Genomic DNA, 5,500 nt, shown 5'->3' with positions numbered 1-5,500 from the left:
GCCCGCCTCACCAGCGAGGAGCGGCGGGAGCGGCCGCGCGGGGAGCGCCGGGACAGCGCCGGAGGACCGGGAGCGGGCTGGGACCGGGAGAGCGGGCTGGGAACCGGGGCTGGGACCGGGAGAACGGGCTGGGAGCTGGGCTGGGAACGGGAGAGCGGGCTGGGAACCGGGATGGGAACGGGACTGGAGAGCGGGCTGGGAACGTGGGGAGCGGGCTGGGAACCGGGATGGGGACTGGAGAGCGGGGGAAGCAGGCTGGGAACAGGACTGGGACCAGGGGGAGCGGGCTGGGAACGGGGATGTGACCAGGATGGGACTGGGGCTGGGGAGCGGGCTGGGAACGGGGCTGGGGGTGCCTCGGGATGGTGATGGTGTGTGGGGAAATCCCGCTGGGAAAAGGCAGTGTCCATAAGGAGACAGAGGATCCTGCAGCTTTACCCAGGTATGGGCAGAGAGGCCCTGGGGCACATCCCCGCGGGGTTTTCTCTCTCGAGGTTCCGGAGGGCGCAGCCTGCTTTTACCCCAAACTCCGACCCTCGGTGCCCTCTTCCTTCCCCCCTGGCCGAAGGTGCAGCCTTCCCGAACCGCCTGCCACATACCCCCTGAACAGGTTATTTACCCCAAAGTTTAGAAACTCAGGGTTGTGCAGCCCCATTTGGCTCTTTCAGGAGTCAGACTGTCCGGGCTCTGTACAAACCCTCTGCTTGAGGCTGGTAGAGACATTAAACACCATTTCAAAGCCATTAACAGCCATCCCCTCATCTGTGGAATTGTTTGTAAAGACATCAGCACACATCTTCCCTATGGGAATGAGGATGGGGATGGGGTTGGGGATGAGAATGGGAGTGGGAATGGTGACAGGGTCAGTAGGGATGGGGATGAGGCTGGACATGGGGATAGAGATGAGGATGTGGTGGGAGTTGGGATGGGTGCAGGGTTGGCATTAAACACCTGAGATGGTATTTTTTGTTCGGACTTAGATGTTTATTAGTTTTTATCTATTCTGTGGAATTGTTTGTAAAGACATCAGCACACATCTTCCCTATGGGAATGAGGATGGGGATGGGGTTGGGGATGAGAATGGGAGCGGGAATGGTGACAGGGTCAGTAGGGATGGGGATGAGGCTGGACATGGGGATAGAGATGAGGATGTGGTGTGGAAGTTGGGATGGGTGCAGGGTTGGGATTAAACACCCGAGACGGTATTTTTTGTTCGGACTTAGATGTTTATTAGTTTTTATCTATGTTACAGTCTCACAGACTGTGAGTTCTACAGCACTTCACTCTAAAAAGGAGCCTTATCTCTTTCTCAATGTTTTTTTTAAGGATAAACTCTCTAATTAAGAAATTACACTTAAATTATTTTTACTTGTAACCTAACAACTAACTACCTGTGGCTTGTAATGTGGAATTCTATCTTATTACACAATACCACCTAAACCTGTGAAGAAGAAGGTGAAGAAGAAGGTGAAGAAGAAGTATTAGTCTCTGTCCTAAAGCTTTCATCTTGCTTTATATATATTACTGTATTCTAAAATCTTTAAGTTTTCTACTCTGTGATACTACACATTTCTATTCAAACTACACTTATAATCTCAGTATATCTCAGTTTTAATAATAATCTCAGTTTTATCATTCATTATAATCTTAGTTTTATCATTCAGTTTTGGAAGTCTTTACGGCTTTAGGTCAAATGCAGTGTTCTCTTGGGGGTCAGTGCCTGTCAGCACAGAAAATCTAAAATTCTCAGTAACCAGGGTTCCAACAGGGATGGGACTGGATGATCTTTAATAATCTTCCCAAACCCAAACCATCCTCTGATATCATTTTGAGTTTCGCATTGCAGGTGCTGCAGCAGTAACACAACACCAACTGCTCTCACAGGACATTCATCTGAAAAACCAGCAGAATAAAAAGAGTAAACAATAAATCATTCCTGAACAAGGGAGCTCTGAACTCAAAAGCCATGACATGGAGCTGTTATCTGAGCTGTGGCTGTCTCTAAGCAATAGCCCTGCTCGGCACCACGTGCAGTGAATAACCACTGGTGTTCTGCTGTTCCTGTGGCAGCTTCCACTGCCCATGAACACATCCCACTGCTGCAGCTCTGCCTTGACCATCCCTGCTGAGGCTTGCTGCTTTGAACACATTCCACTAGCCCAGGTTGCTCCAAGCCCTGTCCAACCTGGCTTTGAACATTTCCAGTTTGATTTCTGAGTACAAACATTTATAAGGAAAAAAAAATATTTCCATCTACGCATCAGCAGTGATCTACCCAGTGGCGCAGGAGAGAAACAAAAAGCTGATTTTTCCCTTGCCACAACCCCAGCTGTAAGAATGTGAACAATGAGGCACAGAGCACCACTGAAGTTCCAAAGAAAACAAGTTTACATGCAGACAGGCTTGAGCCAGATAAGCTGACACAATCTGTATCCCATATGAGAAGCTTTGCCAGGGAATTTGAATCTTTGCTTCCATTTTTAAGCAGAAAATCCTTATGTCATAGACAAAAAACTGTAGAGGAAAGCATGGACTGAGGATTTGGGGCAAAAGGCATAAAAACAAAGCTGCATCACTGAATACTGGAGTGTTGGGAGAATCTTTCTGTGTTAAGCACTACAAACAAACAAACAAAAACCCCACAAAACAACCAAACCTGGGGCACATTCTGAAATGGCAGCATGGTTTATGCCTATGAAATAGGAATATATTTGAAAGTTTCCTTTCTCAGGGTGCTATGGAGGGGGGTCAGCACACTTTAGAAATGGCACATGCAGGGTCAGGCAGCCCAGCCAATGGGATCACACAAACTCAGGCATTATTCCCTAAATCCTCAGGGAGCTGGGGAAGTGCCAGCCACCATGAGCAGGGCCTTGCTGTGAAAATACCTTGCAGTTATTTCACTGAATGGGTTTTTAGGCTGTATTAAATGGAAATTCACTTCTTGCCATGGCATGGGGGTTAGAAAGAGGCAGGGCACTCATCTACTCAGCTCCCCAGGGCACTCAGGAAAATGTGAATTTTTTGACTGACCTCCTGTTTGAATTATCCTGCCAGCCTCAGAACAAAAGACTGCTTTATTGGATTGCTTGCCTTTGGGATTTTTTTAGGATTTAATGATCCTAGCCATGACTGGGAAAGAACAGAGCATGTCAAATACTGGAACTTTCCCTAAAATTTTAAATTAAACTAGAAGAGAACACACTGACACGCAAAACCCTTGACAGCTCCCTGGGTGAATCCAAGTTGGCATTTGGTGGTTGTGCTAAAATAGACATAATGGCTTGTTAGAGCTCAAATGTCTTCACCACTACTTCCTGAGTGAGCAGGAGGGCTGGACACTAATCCTGGGTTTAAAAGGCCACAGTGCTGGTTCCAAGGTAAATAATTGTGAATTACTCAAGTGATAGCACACAGCTCTGCCTGACAGGAAAGGTACACCCTGGTTTGACAGACAAAGCTCTGACAGGCTTTATGCCTCTCACAAATGCTTATTTATGGTTATGTGGATGCACTTTGTGGGTGTCTGAGTAGTGGAGTGAAACCACTGCTGTGTGTCTGAAGGTTTAGATGGGATATTGGGATGGAATTCCTGGCTGTGAGGGTGGGGAGGCCCTGCCACAGCTTTCCCAGAGAAGCTGTGGCTGCCCCTGGATCCCTGGAAGTGTCCAAGGCCAGGTTGGATGGGGCTTGGAGCAACCTGGGATAGTGGGAGGTATCCCTGCCCATGGCTGGGGGTGGAATGGGATAAGCTTTAGTGTCTCTTCCAACCCAAACCATTCTGGGATTCTGGCACCTTAGATATGCAAACAGTGACCCCAAAACATTGCAAAGTGGGGGAGGAGTGTAAGATTAAAACCTCAGCACACTCCATTTTACACCTGTCCAGGAACCAAAGCCTCCATGAAGAGGTGCTGGAGGAGATATCAGTCACTTTCTGGATGGAGATTTGATGTCTCACCCACAAGAGTGGATCATGACACTCCTCTGACAGTGGCTGGCAAGACCAGGTAGCTCAGCATCTTCTGTAGCAGCCACATTTCTGTCTCACACTGTCAGAAGGGCAACAAGATGTCATGAGAGATGTCATTAAACATTTTGTGTCACCAGCACATCAGTGTAAGACCTTGGCTGAGCTCTACATTCACACAGTAATGACAGTCTCCAAATCACATCATAATGCTCATTTCATTCCTTCCCAAAACATCCATGATGGAGTAACTTAGGAAATAAAGCCTTAAATTTCCATTTCCTAAGAATTTGGCAAACAGATTTATTAACCTCTAGAACAACTGATTTAATACTGTAGCAGGAGGTAAATCCTTTTATTTGCTGTACATTATTGGAGAAGAACATGTCACAATTCATAACCCAAATCCTCAATCTTGTGAGCATTTGATGAGGACGTGGGAGGTTTATTTGTCTGACTGCTCTTCCTGAACTGAATGCATCCATGCCTTTAAGAAATGTCATTTTGGCTTGTTTAAATGTGCTCGGGATATAGGGTTTGTTTTATACCTCATATGGAAAGAATCACTGAATAATTATTCCACTTTTTAATATTTGTGTTAATGGTTTCTTGTTAGTATATAAAAAGGGACAGGGATACTGATTCAGATGGAATGTGTAAGTAGTTTTCAAAAGTACCTAGAAGCACACGTCAAAGAAAGGATAAGTGATATTTCCCACATGAGCTAGAGCTTCCAGCTACTCTCATCCCAGAGAATTCTGTGAACCTTATGTGGTTTTTCTACTTGGTAATCCTCAGCAGAACTCTCTGAAGTCCTGCCTTAATTTCCTTTTTAAGCCAGGAAAGTTTTCTCCATCCACAACTTCTGGCAAGGAGTTCTAAGGTTCAGCTGCCCACAGCATGAAGAAACATCTCTTCTTCCCCTGTATTAATATTGAAATATGCTGTTTGTTGTTTGGGGTTTTTTGTTGGTTTGTTTGTTTTTTTGTTTTGTTTTGGTTTGGTTTTTTTTATGATGAATTTACTCTGAGTTCTCCTGTCTTTGCCATGTTATCATGGCTTACATACAGGTAATTTCCATTGCTCCTGCTGTCCCTGTGCCATGAGCAAACCCGGAGCCTCTGGGTTTCCTCTTCCACTCACGCTCCAAGGACAAAGAAAGCAGCCGCATCCTCCAGGCAGCTCCCAGCAGCTTTTCACTGTCTGCCCAGCTTTTACAGGCGCTAAAACTGACACAACTGCTTGAAGTCTTCTGACACCCTGCTGCTCATCCCTGTCCCGCTCTGCCACGATGGTTTTGGTGAGGGCAGATCAGAGAATGAAGGCAGAAAAAAGAGGAGATTCACCCACTCGTCCGTGTGAGCTCTGTCACGGAGCCCCGGGGCAGGCGGTGCAACCAAAGGAGCAGTTCAGGAGGAGGTGAGAGTGTTTTAAGCTTTGAGGAGGTTTCACGTTACGTTCACCCTGGAGTCAAGCAGCAGCTCGGAATATTTTTATCAGCAGGGAGCCCTGAGTACTTTGACTTTTAAA

The sequence above is a fragment of the Pyrgilauda ruficollis genome, unplaced genomic scaffold (assembly GCF_017590135.1).
Source record: "Pyrgilauda ruficollis isolate IOZ18807 unplaced genomic scaffold, ASM1759013v1 scaffold12, whole genome shotgun sequence".
Classification (NCBI taxonomy): Eukaryota; Metazoa; Chordata; class Aves; order Passeriformes; family Passeridae; genus Pyrgilauda; species Pyrgilauda ruficollis.
The sequence above is the reverse complement of the archived record's forward strand: the minus strand, read 5'-3'. Positions refer to the sequence as shown.